This window comes from Cynocephalus volans, chromosome X, assembly GCF_027409185.1.
Source record: "Cynocephalus volans isolate mCynVol1 chromosome X, mCynVol1.pri, whole genome shotgun sequence".
Classification (NCBI taxonomy): Eukaryota; Metazoa; Chordata; class Mammalia; order Dermoptera; family Cynocephalidae; genus Cynocephalus; species Cynocephalus volans.
Window position 1 is genome coordinate 159,840,747 of NC_084478.1, and position 26,590 is coordinate 159,867,336.

The following is a 26,590-nucleotide window of genomic DNA, read 5'->3' on the forward strand; positions in this document are numbered from 1 at the left end:
TGGCTGTACTATTTTACACTCCCACCAATGGTGCAGAAGAGTTCCCCTTTCTCAGCATCCTTGCCAGCATTTGTTATTCTCTGACTTTTTGATAACAGCCAATCTAACTGGGGTGAGATGATATCTCAATGTGGTTTTGATTTGCATTTCCCTAATGCTGAGGGATGTTGAGCACTTTTTCATGTGTTTGTTGGTCATTTGTATATAGTCCTTTGAGAAATGCCTATTTTCTTTCTTTACCCATTTTTTAATCAGGTTACTTGTTTCTTTACTGTTAAGTTACTTGAATTACTTATATATTCCAGATATTACCCCCTTGATAGATGCATAATTTTCAAATATTTTCTGCCACTCTGTAGGTTGTCTGTTGACTCTGTTAATTGTTTTGGTGCAGAAGCTTTCTAGTTTGACATTTTCTGTTGTTGCTTCTGCATTTAAGGTCTTATTCATAGTCTTTGCCCAGTTCTACTTCCTAAAGTAGGAAATTCTTCCCAAAGAATTTCCCATATGTATGCATTTAGGAATTTTACAGTTTAGGTATTATATTTAAGAGTTTAGTCCACTTTAAGTTTATTTTGGTATATGAAAAGAGGTAGAGATCAAGTTTCATTCTTCTACATATAGATGTCCAGTTTTCCCAGGACCATTTATTGAAGAGGCAGTCTTCTCCCTAATGTATTTTCCTGTTGCATTTGTCAAAGATAAGTTGGCCATAAGTATGTGGGTCGATTTCTGAGTTCTCTATTTTGTTCCAATGATCCAAGTGTCTGTTTTATACCAGCATCGTGCTCTATTGTTTATTATAGCTTTGTAGTATAATTTGAAGTCAGGTAGCATTATGCCTCCTGCTTTATTTTTTATTTTTTTGCTCAGGATTTCTTTGCCTATTCAGGGACTGTAGTTCCATATGAATGTTAGGATTGTTTTCCCTATTTCTGTGAAGAATGTCATTCATATTTTGATGGGGATTGCATTTACACTGTAGATTGCTTTGGGTAGTATGGACATTTTCACAATGTGAATTCTTCCTATCCAAGAGCATGGAATGTCTCTCCGTATTTTTTATCCTCTTTAATTTCCTTCAATGGTGATTTGAAGTCTTCTTGTAGAGAACTTTCACAACGTTGGGTAAATTGATTCTTCGGTACTTCATTTATTTGGTGACTATTGTAAATGAGCTTGTTTTCTCAATTCCTTTTTCTGTTAGTTTGTTATTGGAGTATAAAAATGTTACTGATTTTTGCATGTTGATTTTATATACTGCAACTTTACTGAAATCATTTATCATCTCTAAAAGTTTTTATGTAGAGCCTTTAGGTTTTTTCCATATATTGGATCATGTCATCTTAAAACAGAGACAGTTTGAGTTCATCTTTTTCTATCTGAATGCCACTTATTTCTTTCTCTTCCCCAATTGCTCTGGCTAGTGCTTCCAATACTAAGTTAAATAAGAATGATGACAGTGGACATCTTTGTCTTGTTTCTGTTCTTAAGAGAAAAGTTTTCAGCATTCAGGATGATATTGGCAGTGTGTCTGTCATACATGGCTTTTATTGTGCTGAGACACTTTCACTCTGTACATAATTTGCTGTGAGTCTTTATTAGGAAGTGATGTCCAATTTTGTCAAATGATTTTTCTGCACCTATTAAGATAATCATATGGTTTTGTTTTTGATTTCGTTGAAGTGGTGTAGTACATTTATTGATTTGCATATGTTGAATCATCCTTGCATCCCCAGGCTGAATCCCACTTGATCATGGTGCATAATTTTTTTGATATGTTGCTATATTCTGTTTGCTAATACTTTGCTGAGGAATTTTACATTTATGCTCATCAGAGACATTGGCCAGTTGTTTTCTTTTCTAGTTGTAACTTTGTCTGGTTTTGTTATCATGGTGATGCTTGCCTCATAGAATGAATTTGGAAGAATGACCTCTACTTCAATTTTTTGGGATAGTTTGAAGAGAATTGGTGTTAATTCCTCTTAAAGTTTTGTAGAATTTAGGTCCTGGGCTTATCTTTATTGAGAGACTGCTAATTACCACTTCAATCTCATTACTTTTTATTGGTCTATTCAGGTTTTCTATTTCTTCTTGGTTCAGTCTTGGTAGTTTGTATGTATCCACAAATTTATCCATTTCCTCCAGGTTTTCAAATTTGTTGGCATGTAGTTGTTTATAACAGTCTCTAATGATTCTTTGTTTCTATTGTATTGGTATTGTCTCCTTTTTCATTTCTGATTTTTGTTATTTGGGTTTCTTTTCTTCTTCTTTTAGTTAGGCCAGGTAATTGTGTGTCCATATTGTTTATCTTCTCAAAAATCAAATTTTTGTTTCATTGATCTGTTGTATCATTTATTGAATCTCTGTTATATTTATTTCTGTTTGGATTTTAATTATTTCTTTGTCTACTAGTTTTGGGATTACATTGTTCTCATTTTTCTAGTTCTTAAAGTGTAGTGTTACCTTCTTTATTTAAAATCCTTCTATTCATTTGATGTAAGTGTTTATTGCAATAAACTTTTTTGTTGGTACTGCTTTTGCAGTATCCCACAGGTTTTGGTATGATGCATGTTTATTTTCCTCAATTTAAAGAAATTCTTTGATTACATTTAGTTTCTTCTTTGACACATAGGTCATTCAGGAGCCTGTTGTTTACTTTCCATGTGTTTGCATAATTTCCAGATTTTTGCTTGTTATTGAGTTGTAGTTTTAATATGTTGTGGTCTCAGAAGATACTTGAAATGATTTTAATTATTTTAAAATTGTTGAGGCTTGATTTGTGACCTAATATGCAATTCATCCTTGAGAATCCTCCATGGGCTGATGAGAAGAACATATATATTCAGTAGCTATTGGATAAAATATTCTGTAGATATCTGCCAGGACCAATTTATCTAAAGTATAGTGTAATCTTGTGTTTCTCGGTTCCTTTGTGGCCTAGATAATCTGTCCAATGCTGAGAAAAGTGTGTTCAGGACCTCAACTATTATTATATATTATTCTATCTCTTTCTTTAAATGTATTAGTGTTTGCTTTATATATCTAAATCCTCTGGTGTTGGGTGCACATATATTTATGAATGTTATGTCTTTATGCTAGATAGATCCCTTTATCATTATGTAATCGCCTTCTTTGTCTCTTTTTATGGTTTTTGATTTAAAGTCTATCCCAATATAAGAATAGATACTCCTGCTCATTTTTAGTTTCTACTTGAATGGTATATCTTTTTTCCATCCCTTCACAGGTGAGGTGAATCTCTATTAGACAGCAAATAGTGGGGTCTAGTTTTTAATCCAAGCAGTCAATTTGTGTCTTTTGAGAGGGGAATTTAATCCATTTAAGTTTAGGGTAGTTATCAAAAGGTATTGCCATACTCTTGGTATTTTATCAATTTTTGTTTGGATGTTTTGAATATATTTTATTCCTTTCTTCCACTTTTATCATTTGTCTTCAGTGTCTCATAGTTTTTGAAGTGGTAACATATAGTTTCTTTCTTTCTCTCATTTGCATTTTTGTTCTACCAGAAGGGTTTGTTCTTACGTGTGTGTTCATGGTAGTGATTAATGGGTTTTTAATTTTATTTTATCAATATACAACGTAGTTGATTTTTGTGTCCCTTTACCAAATCCTCCCTCCCACTCCCTTTCCTCCCTCCCACCAATCATCATCATATCTGTTCATTTGTCTTAACAAATTCAAGGAATTGTGATTGTTGTGTCTTTTTCCATGCCCCTCCCAGTTTGTTTGTGTATTTATTTAATTATTTTTAGCTCCCACAAATAAGGGAGAACATGTGGTAATTCTCTTTCTGTGCCTGACAGGTTTCACTTAATACAATTTTCTCTAAGTCCATCCATTTTGTTGTGAATGGTAGTATTTCATTCTTTTTTATAGCATAGTAGAATTCTATTGTGTAGATATACCACAGTTTCCTTATCCACTCATCTGATGATGGACATTTGGGCTGGTTCCAACTCTAGGCTATCATAAATAGTGATGCAATAAACATTGGAGTACAGTTATCCCTTCAACATGATGATTTCCATTCCTCAGGGTATATTACCAGAGGTGGAATAGCTGAGTCATATGGTAGATCTATCTGTAATTGTTTGAGGAACTTCCAAACCATTTTCCATAAAGGCTGTACCATTTTTCAGTCCCACCAACAGTGTAGGAGGGCTTCTTTTTCTCTACAACCTCCCAGCATTTATCATTTTTAGTCTTTTGGATATTAGCCACTGTAACTGGAGTGAGATAGTATCTCAAAGTGGTTTTGATTTGCATTTCCTGAATGCTGAGTGATGTTGAGCATTTTTTCATGTGTCTGTTAGCCATTCATATATCTTCCTTTGAGAAATGCGTATGCAGCTCCTTTGACCATTTTTTAAAATTAGGTTACTTGTTTTTTTGCTGTAAAGTTGTTTGAGTTCCTTGTATATTCTGGATATTAATCCTTTGTCAGATGTATATTTTGCAATATTTTCTCCCACAATGTTGGTTGTCCTTTCACTCTGTTAATTGTTTCTTTTGCTGTGCAGAAGCTATGTAGTTTGATATAATCCCATCTGCTTAATTTCCTTTGGCCATGCTTTGGGGGTCTTATTCATGAAGTCTGTGCCCAATCCTACTTCCTGGAGTGTTTCCCCTATGTTTTCTTTAAGGAGTTTTATTGTTTCAGGGTGTATACTTAATTATTTAATCCATATTGAGTTGATTTTTGTATACGGTGAGAGGCATGGGTCTAGTTTCATTCTCCTGCATACGGATATCCAGTTGTCCCAGCACCATTTGCTGAAGAGGCAGTCTCCTCTCCAGTGTGTAGACTTGGTGCTTTTGTCAAAGATCAGATGGCTGTAGGAGTGTGGGTTGATTTCTGGATACTTTATTCTATTTCATTGATCAGTGTGTCTGTTTTAATGCCAGTACCATGCTGCTTTGGTTATTATAGCTTTTGAGTATAGTTTAAAGCCAGGTAGTGTTATGCCTCCATCTTTATTTTTTTTGCTCTAAATTGCTTTGGCTATTCATGGTCTTTTGTTATTACCTATAAATGTGAGGATAGGGTTTTTTTTTTTTTCCAATTCAGAGAAAAATGTCATTGGAATTTTGATGGGGATTGCATTGAATTTGTAGATCACTTTGAGTAGTATGGACATTATCACACTGTTAGTTCTTCCAATCCAAGAGCATGGGATATGTTTCCATCTTCTTGTGTCCTCTTTAATTTCTCTCAACAGTGGTTTGCAGTTCTCATTATAGAGATTTTTCACATCCTTGGTTAACTTTATTTTTTTGGTGGCTATTGTAAATGGGCTCCCTTTATTTCTTTCTTTTTCTGCATGTTCACTGTTGGAGTACAGAAATGCTACTGAGTTTTGTGTGTTGATTTCGTATCCTGCAAATTTACTCAAATCATTTGTCAACTCTAAGAGTTTTTTTGTAGAGGCTTTAGGCTGTTCCATATATAGGATCATGTCATCTGCAAACACGGACAGTTTGAATTCATTTTTTCCAGTCTTGATATCCTTTATTTCCTTCTCTTCTCTGATTTCTCTGGCTAGTACTTCCAACACTATGTAGAATAGGAATGGTGAGAGTGGACATCCTTGTCTAGTTTCTGTTCTTCAAGGAAAAGATTTCAGTTTTTCCCCCATTCAGGATTATATTGGCACTGGGCTTATCATATACAGCTTTAATTATGTTGAGATACTTTCTGTCTATACCTAACTTGTAGAAAATCTTTATCATGAAAGAATGCTGAATTTTGTCAAATGCTTTTTCAGCATCTATAGAGATGATCATATGGTCTCTGTCTTTAATTTTATTGATTATGGTGTATCACATTTATTGATTTGCATATGTTGAACCAACCTTCCATCCCTGGGATGAATCCCACTTGATCATAGTGTATTATTTTCTGTATGTGTTGCTGTATCCTGTTAGCTAGTATTTTATTGAGTATTTTTGCATCTATATTCATTAAGTATATTGGCCTATAGTTTTCATTTTTTGTTGTATCTTTGTATGGCTTGGGTATCAGGGTTATGTTTGCTTCATAGAAGGAGTTTGGGAGAATGGCCTCTGTTTCAATCTTTTGGAATAGTTTGTAAAGAATTGTTATCAATTCCTCCTTGAAGGTTTGGTGAATTCTACAGTGAACCCATCTGGTCCTGAGCTTTTCTTTGTTGGGAGCCTTCTGACAAAAGCTTCAGTTTCATTTATTGTTCTTGATCTGTTCTGATTTTCTACATCTTTTTGGCTCAGTTTTGGTAGTTTTAATGTGTCCAGAAATTTATCTGTTTCCTCCAGATTTTCAAATTTGTTGGCATATAGTTGTTTACTGTAGTCTCTAATTATTTCTTGTATTTCTGAGGTCAGTTGTAATATCACCTTTTTCCTTTCTAATTTTTGTCAATTGGTTCTTCTCTCCTTTATTTTTGGTTAGCCTTGTTAATGGTTTGTTAATTTTATTTATGTTTTCAAAAAACCAACTTTTTGATTCATTGATCTTTTTTTTGTATCGTTTGGGGGGGTTTTATTTCATTAAGTTCTGCTCTGATCTTAATTATTTCTTTCTGTCTGCTAAATTTGGGTTTGGATTGTTCTTTTTTTTTTTTTTCAAGTTCTTTAAGGTTAAGCATTACATTGTCTACTTGCCACCTTTCCATTCTTCTGACATAAGCATTTAATGTGATAAACTTCCCCCTTATTACTGCTTTTGCAGTATCCCACACATTTTGGTGTGATGTCTCATTATTATCATTAGTTTCAAGAAATTTTTTGATTTCCTGTTTAATTTATTCTTGTACCGATATGTCATTAAGTAGAATGCTGTTTAATTTTCATGTGTTTGTATAGTTTGCAGAGTTTCATTTGTTATTGATTTCAAATTTTAATCCTTTGTGATCTGAAAAAATACAAGGAATAATTCCAATTTTTAAAAATTTGTTGAAACTTCATTTGTGATCTAACATGTGGTCTATCCTGGAGAGTGTTCCATGTGCTGATGAGAAAAATGAATATTCTGAGGTTGTTGGATGGAAGACTCTTTGGATATCTGCCAAGTCCAATTAGTCTAAAGTGTTGTTTACATCTTGTGTTTCTCTGCTGATTCTTTGCATAGATGATCTGTCCAATATTGAGAGTGGGGCGTTCAGGTCTCCTGCTATTATGGTATTAGTGTCTATTTACTTCTTTAGGTCTAATAGAGTTTGCTTTATAAATCTGGCTGCTCCGACATTGGGTGTGTATATATTTATGATTGTTATGACTTCTTGATGGAGAAATACTTTTATCACTATATAGTGGCCTTCTTTATATCTTTTTATGGTTTTTGATTTAAAGTCGTTTTTGTCAGATATAAGAATAGCTACTCCGGCTCGTTTTTCATTTTTATTTGTATGGTATATCTTTTTCCATCCTTTCACTCTTAGTCTGTGTGTGTCTTTACAGATGAGGTGAGTCTCTTGAAGGCAGCATATAGTTGGGTCCACCTTTTTAATCCAGTCAGTCAATCCTGCGTCTTTTGAGTGGGGAACTTAATCTTTTTGGATTAAGAGTTGTTATTGAAAAGTGTTGATTTACTCCTAGCAGTTTATTGATTTTTGTTGGGATGTCTTAAGTATCTTCTCTTCCTTTCTTTCTGATTTACTGTTTGTCTGCTGTATTTGTTGGTTTCTTGGGGTGGTGGATAAAATTTTTTTTCTCTTTATTCTTAGCATTTTTATTTTACTAGTGTGTTTTGTTTTTCTTGAGTATATATGGCAGTGGTGGTTGTTTTTCTGGTACCAAACCCAGTACTCCCTTGAGAATTTCTTCTATGAACTCCCACTGTTTTTGTTTGTCTGAGAAATATACTATTTGTCCTTCATTTCAGAAGGATAGCCTTGCTGGTAAAGTATTCTTGGCTGGCAATCTTTGTCTTTTAGTATTTTGAATATATCGTCCCATTCTTTTCTTGCTTTTAGGGCTTGTGATGAAAAGTCTGATGTTAGTCTGACTGAGGCTCCCTTATAGGTGACTTGATGCTTTGCTCTTGCAGCTTTTAAGATTCTCTCTTTGTCTTTGTGTTTTGCCAGTTTGACTATAACATGTCTTAGAGACAACATTTTTAAGTTGGATATGTTGGGTGATCTTTAAGCCTCCTGTGTCTGAAGGTCTGTGTACTTCCCTATACCCGGGAATTTTTCTGCCATTATTTCGCTGAGTATATTTTCAATGCCATTTCCCTTTTTCTCCCCTTCTGGATTACCCTTGATTCAGATATTTGAGCACTTAAGGTGGTCTGTTATTCCTCTTAGATTTTCTTCAATATTTTTTATTCATTTTTATTTTTATTTTGTCCTCCTGTGTTATTTCAAAATGCCCATCTTCATGGTCAGAAATTCTCTGTTCTGCTTATTCTACCCTGCTGGTTAAACACTCTGTTGTGTTTTTTATTTTGTTTAATGAATTCTTCTGCTCTACAAACTCAGCTACCTTCTTTTTCAGGGCATTGATTTTTTTTGTACATTTCTTCTTTCAGGTCTTGTGTACTTTTTCTCATTTCATGGTGTTGTCTAACAGAGTTTTCTTGTATCTCATTTAGTTTCCTTAGAAATATTTTTTGAAATTCCTTGTCAATCATTTCAATGACTTCCTGTTCTATAGGATCTAGAGCTTGAGAGTTATTATTACCCTTTGGTGGTGTACTTTCTTGATTTTTCATATTTCTGGTATCTTTCCTTGGTGTTTATTCATTTTAGCAGGGGATTTCACAGTCTACTCTTTTGACCCTAATGTCTGGCTAGGATCCTGCCGAGAATGCCAATTTGGTATGGCTGTCTTGGTGCCTATGGGCAGGAGGCTCAGCCCTCTCTGGGCCATGGGGACTGGCCTGGCTAGGAGTTCCAAAGCAGTGCTTACCTGTTCCAAGGTGGATGCCCCAGGGCCCTGTGGGCCTGGTTGCTTTAGGACCTCTCTGGGCAGTGCACCCTGGCTAGGGCTGGAGGTGGGGGTCCCATGGTGGTGCCTTCCTATTCCAGCACAGGTGTTTCAGGACTCCTGGGCCTGGCAGCTCTCCAGGCCTCTTTCTGATTAATGTTATTATTATTATTATTTTTTTTTTTTGATTGCAGATGCAGAACTCCCTTCAGGATTTCTTGTAGGACCAATCACGTGTTTGGTGAATTCCCACAGTATTTTTCTGTCTGGGAAATATTTCTACCACATTTCTGATGGATAGCCTTGCTTGGTATATAATTCATGGCTGGCAGTTTTGTTTTGTTTTGTTTTTTCAGTATTTTGAATATATCATTCCATTCTCTTCTGGCATATAGAGTTTATGTTTAGTAGTCTGCTGATAGTCTGATGGGGACTCCCTTATAGGTGACTTGACAATTTTCTCTTGCTGTTTGTATGTTTCTATATTTGTCTTTGGTATTTGCCAATTTGACTAATAATGTGTCTCAAAGATTACCTTTTTGAATTGAATCTGTTTGGGGATCTTTGAACCTCCTGGATATTTTTATTTTGTTGAATAGTTTTGCAATGCCTTTTCCTTTCTCCTCTCCTTCTGAAACGTGCATGAGTGGGATAAATGTGCCCTTAATGTTGTCTGTTAGCTCTGTTAGATTTTCTTTATTTTTTTGGTACTTTTTTATTTTTCTTTTGTCTTCCTTGGTTATTTCAAAAAGATTGTCTTCAAAATTCAACATTCTTTCTTCTGCTTGCACTATCCTGGTGCTTAAGCTTGCAGTTGCATTTTTTATTTTGTTGAATGCATCTTTCAGTTCCACGAGTTCTGCTACATTCCTTTTTAAGGTAGTAATCTGCTCATAAATTTCCTCCTTTTTATCTTGGATTGTTTTTGTCATTTTGCTGTGTTGTCTAACTGCATCTTCTTGTATCTCATTGAGTTTCCTTAAAATGGTTCTTCTCTCCAGGGGTTCTATGTGTGTCTCTCACCATATCAAGGCAGTCACGTGGGCTTTGCATGTACTGCCCACCCTCAGCTGCACTACTGCAGGGGACAGTGTAATTCACTCTGTCAGTTGGGCCAAGTATTCTTGGACGGCAGTTTTTTCTTTTAGTACTTTGAATATATCATCCCATTGCCTCTTGACCTGTAAGTTTTCTGCTGAGAAATATGCTAGTAATCTCATGAGGACTCCCTTATAGGTGATTTGGTGTTTTTCTCTTGCAGTTTTTGTGATTCTCTCTTTGACTTTTGACAGTTTGACTACAGTGTGCTTCAGTGAGGATCATTTTGGCTTGAATCTTGTGGGGATCTTTTAGCTTCTTTGATCTGTATATCCATCTCTCTCTCAATATCTGGAAAGTTTTCTGCTCTTATTTAATTGAATAGGTTTCCAATGCCTTTTCCTTTATCCTCCTGTTCTAGAACACCCATAATTCTTATGTTTGTAAGATTAAGATTGTCTGACAGCTCTTGTAGTATTTTTCATTTTTTGTAAATTCCTTTTTCTTTTCTTCTTTTTGTCTGTCTGGTTATTTCAAAAAGCCTGTTTGTGAGATCTGAAATTCTTTCTTCTATTTGCTCTGGCCTGTTGCTTAAGCTCTCAGTTGTATTTTTTATTTCATTGAATGAATCCTTTTCTTCCAAGAGTTCTGTTTTTGTTCTGTTCTGTTTTGTTTTGTTTTTCTTTTTTAAGGTATTTACCTCTTTATAAATTTCCTTCTTCAGATCTTGGATTTATTTTTTTTCATTTCATTGTGTCATCTATCTCAGTTTTCTTGTATCTCATTGAGTTTCTTTAAGATTATTGCTTGAAATTCTTTTTCAGTCATTTTATAAGTTTCCTGTTGTTTGGGGTCTGGTACCAGAGATTTATTGTATTTCTTTGGGCATGTCATATTTTCTTTCTTTCTTTCTTTTTTATTTGGTATATCTAGTATCACTACATTGATGTCTGGGCATTGGTTGAGCAGTTGCTTCTTCTAATATTCGGGAATGACTTTTTAGGAGACAAATTTCCTCCTATAGATGTGTTTTAAATTGATCATTGGATAAAGTGTTGTAGTTTGGATTCCAGATACATGCAGTAATGTAGTATCTGTGTGGTTACTTTGAACATATTCAGCATTGGAGTTGTCTGTGAGTGGCTCCATGGCCTAGGCACTGAGACACTCAGTAGTTCATTGCTAGAGTGACACTGAGCTGGGTCATTGAAGTTGTGGGAAAAATCTCAAGCTATTGAAAGCACTTGGATGCCCTATCACTCCCTGGCTGCATTAAGAGATTCTGAGCAGCCCTGCTGGCATCCCAGCTAGTGTCTTTGACCATAGTAAGTGCTCTGGGGTGATCCAAAGCTCCTCAGTTTAAATAGATGGCCCTGGTCAGGGTTTCTGGTGGTTGGGATTAGGACCTTGGCAGCCCCTCAGTTGAAGTGGTTTATTCAAAAGTGTCAATGGGGCTCTGGGAATAGCCCTGTATCCATGGGGGAGGACTTGTAGTACTCTGTAGCTTTTCCATTGAAGTTGGCAACACTGAGTGGGGTAACTGGATTTGTTTGTGGGCCTCTGAACTCTCAGAAGGGACACTGGGATGGTCTGCAGCACCAATGCTGATGTAGGGTACTTTGAGCAAGGTGTTAGCTGTTTGGGTTAGACTCTTCACCCCTAAGAGAGATGCTGGGCCCTCTGAATCTGTTCAGCTGGAGTAACCACTCTGGCCAAGGCCACTGAAGCTGTAGACAGGCCACTGTGACACTAAGAGCAATTCTGGAACACTCTGCATCTCCTCAGCTGGGGTGGGCCGTCCCACATTAGGTTGCTGAGACTATGGGTGGGCTGCTATGTCCCCGAGAGTGATTGCAGATCCCTCTGAAGCCACCTTTCTGGGGTGGACAGATTTGGGTGGGCTCACTGGTGCTGCAGATGTGTGTCTGTGCCTGCAAGAGAAATACAAGTCCTCCACTACCTCTCCATGCCTGCACATATTGCAAGCATGCCTCACCAATCAAGGAAGAAGGTAAGGTTGCCAGGAGTGACTAGAGGCCCTAATTAGGTGACTTTCTGGCTCTGCAAAGTGTGCACATAGACCCCCTTTGTCCCGAGAGTGACACTCTTGCTGCACTATGGTGCCACTTCCCAGGGCACAGTTCTCTGCATTGACATAGGTGTGAGCAACCCAGCACAATGATGTTGCCTTAGGGGAGTGTGACTACTGTCAGGGCCAGAGTGAAATGGTTTTGGGTGTCAGGGCCAATCTTAAACCTGTGACAACTGCAGTATTCTGGGGCCTGAAGGGTGGGGGCATTTTTGTATATGTCTCTCCCTAGGTCATTTCAGTCACTCATGCTGCCAGGAATTCCCAGCACCAGGTATGTGGCCACCAAGGCTGCCCCTGTTAGAGGTATGTGGATTCTCCTCCCCATCCATTTGGCTATATGTACTGTAAGGGTGTCCTGCCAACATAGGCAGAGCCACTCACCATGGGCAATGCACTTGATTAGGCTGCTTTCTGGGTCTGTAATGTGTGCTCACTGACCACCTCCATCCTGAGGGTGACACCCTCACTGCATTGGGCCATCTGTTCCCAGGGCGCAGGGCCAAAGCCAAATCAAGAGTGTTGGGACAGATCCCAGTTCCAAGCTCACCAGAGTAGTCAGGGTTTTGGGCAGTGGGGGCAGCTCTGTGTGTGCCCCTTTCCAGGCCAGTGCAGCTACACATGCCCACTGCATTTCCTGACATTGAGTACACAGTCTCAAGGGTATCACAGACTCCTCCATGGGGCTGTTGGTCTGCTCACTTTCCTGTGGTCAGAAATTCCTCCTAAGTCCCCACTGCTCTGGATTGGGGGATGGTGTGGTAGTGGCTGAGAATTTTCTTCTGTTCTTTTTTGACGTCCTGAGTTTCTGCACTAATCAACGTCTCCACCACTCCCTTGGTGTTTTCCAGCTCTCGCCTTTCATTTTTCTCATCTAAGTATAGCTGCACACTAGATGTAATCTTTATCTTTGCGGGAGAGACAAGCAATGTATCCTTCTAGTAGGCCATCTTGCTTCCATCTGCATTATTTTTAGTGAAGTTTCAAAGCCTTTTGTAATGTTTTAACAGATTGTTGTCTTAGTATTAATTTAGGGAAGTTCTTTATGTATAAATTTGTCAATATCTACCCAAAAGCCTTTTTAGGTTTGACTGGTAATTCTTTCAATGTATAGTTTTTTTCCCCAACAATTAGAGGTGGAAAAATTAACATCTTAACAATTTTAAATATTCTGTTTTATGAACATGGTATAATTCTACATTAATTTAGGTCTTCTTTCTCTCAGCAATGAGATAGAAATCTCAATATACAGGTCTTACATATTTTTATTGAGTTTCTTCCCAAGTATTTTATGCTTTTTATGCTATTCTAAGTAGAATGGAATTTATTAAACTTCATTTTCTAATTTTTTGTTGTTAGTATATGTAAACATAATTAAGTTTTAATACTGACCTTGTATCCTGCCATCCTGCTAAATGTTAGTTTCAGTTCTCTTTATTTATGGTAAGTTCCTTAGAATTTTTAAAATGTAAACAACTCTGCCATATGAAGACTGCTTCTCTTTTTCCTTTCTGGTACGTAATTTATTCCTCTTTCTTGTCCTACTACATTGGCCAGGCTCTCCAAAACAAGTTTAATAGTAGAGATGAAAGTAGACATTTTAATATTGCTCCCAAATTTAGGGGAAATGCTCGATATGTTAGTAGTGAGGTTTTTAAAAAGATCTGCTTAATCAAATTGAGAAAGTTTTCTTCTACTCCTGTTTTGATGATCATTTTTATCATAATGTGTGTTGAATTACACAACAAATGTCTTTCTTTTGTTTTGTCTTGCATATGTTGGTATAAAAATATCACTTTTATCTGCTCTACTCCATTACTACAGTAAACTGCCCTGATTGGATTAACATCAAAAAATATACATGTACATGTTTGTGTATGTGTCTGTGTTTCCATGCATATGTATATATTTACAAATTCTGTCTTCTGAGATGGTTGGAAAGAGTTTATACTTAAGTAGTAATCGGCACACCTAGCACCCAGGTCTTAGTTTCCAAGTACTATTTTCCACCAAGAGGAACCAAAGATCCCTGGAGAAACAGCTGATTTCAGACGTGGGGCGAAGAAATAACATGATGAACTTGAAATATCTTTTGGTTCCCTAAAGTAAGGGAAATGCTCAGAAGTGCTCAAAATCATACAGAATTCATCCTTAGGGGGCTCCCTCTAGCCAAACTGGTAGCAGTTTACACATGAAATCAAATAATTGTATTAATAGTTATGGTCCATGAAATAAAATATTCATTAAAGTCTTCATACTTATGGTAATAAATGCATAAACAAATAAATGGTGTAATTCACCAAAAATGGTACATTATTATTTCTGCCAAAAATGGGTAGCCTGAATGTTGTCATGATTAAATGTTGGACAAACCCAGGTCAGAGGACATCTTACACAATGTAATACATGAGTCCTTTAAAACTGTCAAGTTACTGAAAAACCATGCAAGATTAATGAACTGTTCCAGATTGAAAAAGTCCAAAAGGTTTTGACAACTAAATGTATTGCAATACATTAGATTGTATTCTGGATCAGAAAAGTAAAGGAGACATTGTTGGGGCAGATAGTAAAATATGAGTGAGAGATGCATATTTTTTGAGAGTATGGCAATTTTTTAATGTCTTAATTTGGATGATTGTAATGCCATGTTTTAGAGAGTGTCCTTGTTTTGAGAAAATGCACACTGAAATTTTTAGGGAATGCTACTTATTCTCAAATGATTAAGAGAACAGTTGTATGTGTGGATGTAAACACAATATACACACAGTAAGAGAAAGGAGAGATGAGAAGGGGTGACAGGGAGGGAGAGAGAGAGAGAGAGATGAAGAAAATATGTTAAAATGTCAAAAATTAGGGGAATCGGATGAATTTGGGTGAAGGGTATGTAGGATTTCTCTGTACTGGTTTTGCAACATTTTTTAATTATAAACTTCTTTCAAAATTAAATATAAAGAAATAAAGCATCCTATTTTGATGACCATTTTTATCAAAATGTGTGTTGAATTACTACATCAACATCTACAGCTATTGCAGAGAGCATGGTGTCAAGTGTTGTTTGAAGGATTTGGGAGCTGATCAAAAAAAAAAAAAACCGATATGATACCGAGGTAACAAAACACAACAAGCTTTATTGGATGGCACTTGGACAGGGTTGCATGACAGGGGAAGTTTCTTACAGTATAAGATTATCCAGAGTCTATGGCCTGGAGGCCATTATCCAGAAGGGGAGGAGGGCAAGGGAACTCCTGGGGCAGGGGGGAAAGGGATCAGAGAGAGACCTGAAGTATTTAGGTGATGTTCCTCAGCAGCACATTGGGGAATCTCTGAGTCGGAGAGCTCTGAAGGGCCATACCAGCTTGGGGCATCATAATTATAAGGCTCTATTTTAATCAGTAACAGCTGTTAGGTGAAGTTTTGCAGGGTATGCAAAGTAAGCAGGCCCTGAATGGCTAAAAATCTGCTTGCTTGGTTATTTTTAAAATAATTGGGATAGTAAAAATCGGAGTTTGGCACCAGTCATTTTTTCAGCAAACAGGTCTCAACCTGCTGTGAAGAAATAAACAACCTAGCGGCCAGCATACGGTGTCCAGGTGTCCATCTTTAGCTCATTTATATAACAATTTCTGCCTTTAATTAGTTTGCCTAGTTGTTTTGTATTTAATGTAATTATTTCATTATCGATGTGCATAGGTTTAAGTATACTGACTTGCTATTTATTTTCTAACTGCCCAATCTTTTTTTCTTTATTGCTCCTTTTCTGCTATATTTTGGGTTAATCAAATATTTTTAATATTTTATTTTAATTAATCTATTGCATTTATAACTATAACTTCTGCATCCTTTTCAAATGTTTTCTCTATGGACTACAGAAGGCATACTTGATATGTCGCAGTCTACTTAGAGCTCATATTGTCCAGATTCATGTAAATGTAAGAATGTTACAACAAAAAAAATCTATTTGTCCAATTTTGAGAGCTATCATTTTCATATATTTTACATTTGTACATGCAGCAAACTCCATAATATAAGGTTATTACTTTTGCTTTGAAGAGTTAGCTGTCGTTCAAAGAAATTAAGAGAAAAAATTAAAAATTGCCTTTTTGATTTCACCACATATGAGTATTTAACTTTTCTGGTTATTGTCATTCCTTCCTGTGTATCTTAGTTACCATCTGGTGTCATTTCAAAGGCATACCATGAATCATCCCACAAACTTCTGAAGGCCTTCCTATGAACAGTTTACTCTTTATTCAGTACCTTAAAACTTATTATAAATATTCTTCATTCAACACGACTGTTAGAACAATGAGCATTTTCCAAAGATTTGTAAAAATGTCCTATAGCATAGACGTTAGGGTCAGAGAAACTTGGGTTTGAAGAGTGATTCTGGTTTTTTATTGCTATGTAATTTTGGGCAATGTATTTCATCACACTGAATCCCAATTGCCTCATCTAAAAATGGGAATAATACTATCTATCCCTTAGAGTTCTTGTGGCAATTCTAAAATGTATCAATATGCTTAAGACAATGCCTGACATGGAATAGTATTCAATAAGTAGTAGCACTAATAGCAGTAGTGGCAATAGCAGCATCAGTGCTCATAATGTAGCCAAACGACCTTAACTATTGCTCTTAACTACAAATTAGAGATATAAAATCCAGTGTTCCCTGTTGATAAAGAAATTTAATTGAATAACTTAAAAAATCCTGCCTTTCAATGTGGCTCCTCTTTAATAAACAGAAATTATCAATACCTTAAACTGCTTTAATAAACAGAAATTATCAATCACCTTAAACTGCATTCACAGATAAACATATCGAAGGTTGGAATTTGGCCATGTCTGTGGATCAAATTTTAAAATATCATTGATATTTAGGCTTTGTTCATACTTTAGATTCATCTGGAAAGCATCAGATAAAAATATGAGTGGTATAAAGTGAATACATGTATCTGTGATTGACAACATTCAATATGCACAGAAACCAGTAAGTAATATTGGTAAAGATAAAAAAAAAAGAACTGCTAATGGCAAATTAATAATACTATGACATGCTTAAAAATAACTAAGGTAGATGGTTTTTGTTTGGTAGCTAACAAACCTTCTACCAGCATCAGGGTTTTACCTAATTTAATGTTTGTTTTAAATCTAAGTGTATTTGTCTGTGACCTTATCTCTCTGGTTATTGAGTTACATCATCAGGAAAAAAAGGTTGAACTTCATATTTAAGATAACCTCTAGAACAAAATAATATAATTTTATATTTATTTTCTAGAACTTTCTCATAGAAATGATAGAAATAATAGCTGAAATAATAATTTAAATTCTCACATAACTCTAATATCTTTCTTATGGTGTATGATTTACAAGGTAGTTTCTGAATAGAGAACTTATATTTTTTCTATTGCCACATTTTATAAAATAATATACAACGTTTAAGTTGAAATTGTTTAGCTTTTTTGATTAGGATATATTTATCATTGAAATCTAAATCTGTCAGTCCACTACTTTGAACCATTTCATAGTCACTCTTTTTACAATTCTGTACTCATGATCTGAAATACCCTTCACGTACCACACTATGAATTTTATGTGACACCCTTTGAAATCCCTACTAAATTTTCATGAAGGATACAGAGCCAGACAGCATGAAAAACAGTATGCCTACATAAATCTTGAATCCAGTCGGGAAGGGGGCAGTGAAACAATGACCTGGAGTAGAATTTTATAAATTACTTCTCCAGTATAACATTGACTTATAGTTGTGTATTATATTAATGTGAAGCCTAAAATTATTACTGCAGTATTGATTTCTAGTCAATAAAAATGCCTTAAGAAGAATGTATCTTAAAAATATAGTTTGGCTGAAAATCTCTTGGTTAACTGTGGACATTTAAGATGCAATAAATGCTAATATATTATTTTTAATTTGCACATGTTTTAAACATATTACATGAGTTGTTTTCTTCCATGATTGTCTTGAATTTTCGGGAGTTATCAAGAGTAATACAGATAATGAATATTTTCCTTATTCACCAAATTTCCGTAAGTCTTAATTAAATGTAAGTGAAAGATTTTTGAGAGCAGAGAATGGGTTAAACCCATTTCTTTAATGTTTTGGTGCCTTACACAATGTCTTAAATTTCATAGGTACACAGTAACTGTTTCCTGAATTCAATTGACACTCAGGGAGCCTTCATTGTGGATGGCTTTTGCCTTTGAAAATGAAATCCTTAATCCAGAACTTAACTTTGCCTGAAGACTGTGCTCTATTTTCACATTATGCACAGTCAAAAACATACTCTCTCTCTCAGGTTACAGACCTATCATTTAGTAAATTCTGACTACAGACTCATAGCTAGTATTCTCATGAACTAAAAACAAGTACTACAGCTAGCAGTAAATTAACTAGTTGTAGAAAACTCAAAAATCCGAAAGAGGCAAATTCAAGTTCAGGTGAAGTTTTGTTCATTATATACACCTTGGTGCCTTTGTGTAAACTGTACCAATCCACTGTGGTAATCTAATATTGGAAAGTAAATGGGGAACTGTATTAAACCCTGATGATAATTAAGTACTAAACAAGGCATTTTATACTACCATTTGCAACAACATGGATGGACTTGGAAGACATTATACTAAGTGAAATAAGACAGTCACAGAAAGACAAATACTGCATGGTTTTCATACAAGGCATCTACAATAGTCAAAGTTAAAAAAGAATGATGGCTATCAGGGGATTAGGAGGGGACATGGGGAGTTATTGTTCAATGAGTATAAAGTTACAGCTAAACAAGACACTTAAGTTCCAGAGATCAGCTATACAATGTAGTGCCTATAGTTAACAATAAGGTATTGTGTACTTAAAAATTTGTCAGGATGGTAGATCTCATGTTAAGTGCTATTGCCACAAAAAAACAAAAAACAAAGAAAAAAAGGGACACAAGGAAACTTTTGAAGGTGATGGATATCTTTATTATCTAGACTGTCGTGATGGTAACACAAGTGTATATATATGTTTAAACTCACCAAATTGCATGCATTAATCATGTGCAGGTTTTTTAATGCCAATTGTACCTCAGTGAAGCTGGAAAAAAATAAACAAGGCATTTTAGCAGCTAGTATACTAAATTTCAAGGACTATATTAAAATTATTAACATACCTAATTTAAATACTTATAGCTGATATTTCATATGTTTTACAAAATTATAATCACAAGAGGAAAAATCAATAAATCCTAAAAAATAAAGATAAATAAAGAAAGCCATACATTACTCTGGACTGAAATTAGACGTTGGCCTAAATTTTTCTACTTCTGTGATAAAGGAAGTAGTGATTAGGACATTTTTAAGTAGCATCATTTCAATCAGAAGAGAATACCTCATTATCACCTATTAATCAGATGTCTTCCCAATTTGTTCTCCTTAAAATATCTACTACAATTCAATAATGAAAATGCAACTCTCTTTTGAAGAAGCTATATATACATTTAGACATATACAGATGTGGTTTTTCAAGTTTTAAGCTTAAGTAAACACAATACACTAGTTTATCTGAGGTATTTTATTATCATTAAGTTATTTCCTTTTTCTCAAAAACAATAATTTGCTACTTAAATCAGATTAATACCTTTTGCCTCCACCACTCACTTACTCGTTTATCATCAAGACTAAGTATAAAACAATGATTTGAGGTTTCTTATACCTTTAGTGATTCATTAATAATTCACAAAGAAAGCATCAGTTTTGTGAATTATCAGTAAACCACACACACACACACACACACACACACACACACACACACACACACACACACACACAAACCACTTTTCAAATCCACAAAACTAGATGCAAATGTTAGATCCAACATTTTGGGCATACTAATTTCAAGGCACTTAGGCAAGTATTACACAAATATTCTGGCTAAGACCGTAAAATACAAATATTTATCTTTTAGGACACCAAATAAGCTTGATAAATGAAAATGTGAGGCAGCCTATTATAAAAACTTTGGCCCAAATAGACAAATAGATAAGAGTTGTTGGAAGAATAAATAACAGATCCAAAAAATGTATGCTGACCTCTCTGCTCTCTTTGCTTCTGCCATTTTGCATTGTGATACCCTGCCATCACTGAAGTCACCAACAAAGAAAGCCTTCACCGGATGTGTTCCCCAGACTTTGGACTCCCGGCCTCTGAAACTGCTTATGTAGAATAACATGACTGTAGAAAAAAAGTACTAAAGGAGGTCAAGATGGCGGAAGAGGAGAGCTGCCTGCTGCTTTTCCGCCACTAGTAGAAGCAGCCTGAGGCCCGCGCCAGATGCAGCTGTAGCAGAATTGGCGCAAAGGAACGGCTTTGAAAGGGTGTCTTTACCATGCTGAGAACCGGGAATCTTCCCCCAACCCGTGCGGGTGACCGGCTGGTGTCGCAGTCGCATCACAGCCGCAGCTGCAGACGTGGAAGCATCGAGGCCTGAGCCAGCATGCGTCACCCCAGGCTGCAGCGGGGACCGTGGCTTCTGAACCCCTGCCCCCACCTGCCCATCCCTGGAGCTGGAAGCAAATCAACCCGTGGGGCGAGACAGGGAGACATCCAGTGGGAGAGGCAGAAGCTCTGCGGAGACCACACACGCTGCGGGCCACCACTGCGTGATCCAGCAGGTAGGCTTCACCGCCGCCACCCGGCTTCATACCCAGCCCAGCCCAGTGCACACAGAGCGGGGAGACATCCGGCAGGGGAGGCAGGAACTCCACAGGGTCCATGCTGCTGCCCCGCAATCCAGCATCCCGGCCCAATGTGCACAGAGCACAGGGTCATCCAGCAAAGGAGATAGAAGCTCCGTAGAGTCCACACACCCTGTGGGGGGGGGCCACCGCTGCAGGATCCAGCAGGAGGTAGGCTTCACCGCGGACACCTGGTGCCATCCCAAGCCCGGCCTAGTGCACACAGACAAGGGAGATATCCTGCAGGGGAAGAGGAAGCTCTGCAGAGACCACCTGCTCTGCAGTGCCTCAGTGCCTCCCAGCAGCCAGGGCCAGAGTGCAGGGAACAGGGAGTCACTGAGGTAGCCATACAAAATTGGCAACCACAGCAACATCTTAGTCAATAGTGTCACACACGTGGACTGTGAAACCCCCTGCCACAATGAATAAACATCAAAGAAAAGATACCAGAAATACGAAAAATCAAGAAAGTACACCACCAAAAGATAATAAATCTCAAGCTCTAGATCTTATAGAACAAGAAGCCCTTGAAATGACTGACAAGGAATTTCAAGTGATAATTCTAAGGAAAAGGAATGAGATACAAGAAAACTCAGCTAGACATCATGATGAAACGAGGAAAAGTATACAGGACATGAAAGAGGAAATGTACAAGGAAATCAATGCCCTGAAAAAAAATGTAGCAGAACTTGCTGAACTGAAGAAGTTATTCAGTGAAATAAAAAACACAACAGAGAGTTTAACCAGCAGGCTTGTGGAATTTGAAGAGAGAACCTCTGAACTTGAAGATGGGCTGTTTGAAATAACACAAGCAGACAAAAAAAAAAAAAAAGAAAAAAGAATCAAAGGCATTGAAGAAAATCTGACAGAGATATCAGACCACTTTAAGCTCTCAAATGTCTGAGTCATGGGTATTCCAGAAGGGGAGGATAAAGGAGATTGCATTGAAAACATATTCAACAGAATAGTGGCAGAAAACTTCTCAGATATAGGAAAAATCACAGATCTTCAGATCCAGGAAGCTCAACGATCTCCAAACATATTCAATCCATAAAGGTCTTCTCCAAGACATGTTATAGTCAAATTAGCAAAACTCAAAGAAAAACAGAGAATCTTAAAAGCTGCAAGAGAGAAGCATCAAATCACCTACAAGGGAGCCCCAATCAGGCTAACATCAGACTTTTCATCACAAACCCTAAAAGCCAGAAAGGAATGGGATGATATATTCAAAATACTAAAAGACAGAGATTGTCAGCCAAGAATACTCTACCCGGCAAGGCTATCCTTCTGAAATGAAGGGCAAATGGTATATTTCTCAGACAAACAAAAACTGCGGGAGTTCACCACCACATGACCACCCTTCCAAGAAATTCTCAAGGAAGTACTGGGTTTGGTTCCTGAAAAATAAGTACCACTGCCATAAAAACCCAAGACAAATCTAAACCCACTAGTATAATAAAAATGGCATTCATGAAGAGAAAACAAACAAACAAAAATGCTATCTACAACCTAAGAAACCAACAAACAAAGAAACCAAACAGTAAATCAGAAAGCAAGGAACAAAAGACACCTAAGACAACCAAGCAACAATCAATAAAATGTTAGGAATAAATCAACACTATTCAATAACAACTCTTAATGTAAAAGGCTTAAATTCCCCAATCAAAAGACACAGACTGGCTGACTGGATTAAAAAGGAGGACCCAACTATATGCTGCATTCAAGAGACCCACCTCACCCATAAAGACTCACATAGACTAAGAGTGAAAGGCTGGAAAAAGATTTACCATGCAAATAGAAAAGAAAAACGACCTGGAGTAGCTATTCTTATATCTGACAAAGTAGACTTTAAACTAAAAACCATAAAAAGAGACAATGAGGGACACTACATAATGATAAAAGGACTGATCTATCAAGAAGACATAACAATCATAAATATGTATGCACCTAATGTTGGAGCAGCCAGATTTATAAAACAAACTCTATTAGACCTAAAGAAGGAAATAGACACTAAAACCATAATAGCAGGGGACCTGAACATCTCACTGTCAAATTGGACAGATCATCTAGGCAAAGAATCAGCAGAGAAACACAAGATCTAGACAATACTCTAGACCAATTGGACTTGGCAGATATCTACAGAACATTCCATCCAACAACCTCAGAATATTCATTCTTCTCATCAGCACATGGATCATTCTCCAGGATAGATCACATATTAAGTCACAAATCAAGTCTCATCAAATTCAAAAAATTTGGAATTATCCCATGTATTTTCTCAGACCAAAATGGATTAAAACTAGAAATCAATAACAAACGAAATTCTGGAAACTATACAAACACATGGAAATTAAACAGCATTCTACTTAATGACATATGGGTCCAAGAAAAAATCAAGCAGGAAATCAAAAAGTTTATTGAAACTCATGAAAATAATGATACATCATACCAAAACCTGTGGGACACTGCAAAAGTAGTATTAAGAGGGAAATTTATTGCATTAAATGCTTACCTCAGAAGAATGGAAGATGGCAAGTGAACAACCTAACACTTCACCTTAAAGATCTAGAAAAATAAGAACAATCCAAACCTAAAGTAAGCAGACGGAAAGATATCATTAATATCAGAACAGAACTGAATTAAATTGAAACCGAAAAAACAATACAAAAGATCAATGAATCAAAAAGTTGGTTTTTTGAAAATATAAATAAAATTTACAAACCAGTAGCATGGCTAACAAAAAAAAGAAGAGAGACAAGATTCAAATAACAAAAATTAGAAATGAAAATGGTGATATTACAACTGACTCATCTGAAATACAAGGAATCATTCGAGACTACTATAAACAAGAATACGCCAACAAATTTGAAAATCTGGAGGAAATGGATAAATTTCTGGACACACACAAACTCCCAAAATTGAGCCATGAAGATGTAGAAAATCTGAACAGACCAATAACAATAAAGGAGATTGAAGCTGTTATCAGAAAGCTCCCAACAAAGAAAAGCCCAGGACCAGATGGATTCACAGCAGAATTTTACCAAACGTTCAAAGAGGAATTGACACCGATTCTTTACAAACTATTCCAAAAGATTGAAACAGACGCAAATCTCCCAAACTCATTCTATGAAGCAAACATCATCCTGACACCAAAACCAGGTAAATATATAACCAAAAAAGAAAACTATAGGCTGATATCCTTGATGAATATAGATGCAAAAATCCTCAATAAAATACTTGGAAACAGAATACAGCAACACATATGTAAAATTATTCACCACGATCAAGTGGGATTCATCCCAGGGATGCAAGGTTGGTTCAACATATGCAAATCAATAAATCTGATAAACCATATAATAAAATTAAACACAAGGACCATATGATCATCTCTATAGATAGTGAAAAAGCATTTGACAAAATTCAACACTCATTCATGACAAACATCCTCTATAAGTTAGGTATAAAGGGAAAGTATCTCAACATAATTAAAGCCATATATGATAAACCCACTGCCAATATCATCCTGAATGGGGAAAAGCTGAAAGCTTTTCCTTTAAGAACAGGAACTAGACAAGGATGCCCACTCTCACCACTCCTATTCAACATAGTGTTGGAAGTACTAGCCAGAGCAATCAGAGAAGAGAAGGAAATAAAGGGCATCCAGATTGGAAAAGATGAAGTCAAACTGTCCCTGTTTGCAGATGACATGATCCTATATATCGAACAGCCTAAAACCTCCACAAAATAACTTTTGGAATTGATAAATGATTTCAGCACAGTAGCAGGATACAAAATCAACACACAAAAATCAGTAGCATTTCTTTTCTCCAATAGTGAACATGCACAAAAAGAGAAATCAAGAAAGCCTGCCCATTTACAATAGCAACCAAAAAAATAAAATACTTAGGAATTGAGTTAACCAAGGATGTGAAAAATCTCTATAATGAGAACTACAAACCACTGCTGAGAGAAATTAGAGAGGACACAAGAAGATGGAAAGCTATCCCATGCTATTGGATCGGAAGAATCAACATAGTGAAAATGTTCATACTACCCAAATATACAAATTTAATGCAATCCCCATCAAAATTCCAATGACATTTTTCTCAGAAATGGAAAGAACTATCCAGACATTTATATGCAATAACAAAAGACCACTCATAGCCAAAGCAATACTGAGCAAAAAAAATAAAGCTGGAGTCATAACACTACCTGACTTTAAACTATACTACAAAGCTATAATAACCAAAACAGTATGGTACTGGCATAAAAACAGACACACTGATTAAGGGAATAGAATAGAGAATCCAGAAAGCAACCCATACACCTACAGCCATCTGATCTTTGACAAAGGCACCAAGCCTATACCCTGGGGAAGGGACTGCCTCTTTAGCAAATGATGCTGGGAGAACTGGATATCCATATGCACGAGAATGAAAATAGACCCACACCTTTCACCATACACTAAAGTCAACTCAAAATGGATTAAAGAATTAAATATACACCCTGAAACAATAAAACTTCTTAAAGAAAACATAGGAGAGGCACTTCAGGAAATAGGACTGGACACAGACTTCATGAATACGACCCCCAAAGCACGGGCAACCAAAAGAAAAATAAACAAATGGGATTATATCAAACTAAAGAGCTTCTGCACAGCAAAAGAAATAATTAACAGAGTTAAAAGACAACCAACAGAGTGGGAGAAAATAATTGCAAAATATACATCTAACAAAGGATTAATATCCAGAATATATAAGGAACTCAAAAACTTTACAAGAAAAAAACAAGCAACCCAATTAAAAAATGGGCAAAAGAGCTAAGTAGACATTTTTCTAAGGAAGGTATACAAATGGCCAACAGACATATGAAAAAATGCTCAACATCACTCAGCATCCAGGAAATGCAAATCAAAACTACACTGAGATACCATCTCACCCCAGTTAGGATGGCTAAAATCAAGATACTCTGAACGATAAATGCTGGCGAGGTTGCGGAGGAAAAGGGACGCTCATACAGTGTTGGTGGGACTGCAAAATGGTGCAGCCTCCATGGAAAATGGTTTGGAGGTTCCTCGAACAATTGCAGATAGATCTGCCATATGATCCAGCTATCCCACTGCTGGGAATATACCCAGAGGAATGGAAATCATCAAGTCGAAGGTCTACCTGTTCCCCAATGTTCATTGCAGCACTCTTTACAATTTGGAGCCAGCCCAAATATCCATCATCGGATGAGTGGATACGGAAAATATGGTATATCTACACAATGGAATCCTACTCAGCTATAAAAACGAATGAAATAATGCCATTTGCAGCAACATGGATGGACATTGAGAGAATTATATTAAGTGAAACAAGTCAGGCACAGAAAGAGAAATACCACATGTTCTCACTTATTGGTCAGAGCTAAAAATAAATAAATAAATTCACACACACACACACACACACACACACACACACGCACACAAACCGGGCGGGGTGGGGGGGGGGAAGAAGACATAACAACTACAATTCCTTGAAGTTGATACAACAAGCAAACAGAAAGGACATTGTTGGGTGGGTGGGGGGAGAGGGAGCAGGGAGGGGGGTTTGGGTAATGGGCCACAATAATCAACCACATTGTATATCAACAAAATAAAATTAAGAGAAAAAAAGAAAGAAAAGAAAATGTTTTCTGAGAACTTCAACATAACAAAACTTTACAAACACAAAAACAATTTAAATAAAACTAACCATGCACTTTATTGTTTTCTGTCATAGGGAAGGATCGTCCACCATTTCTGGAAAGAGATAGTATGGTATAACAAAAA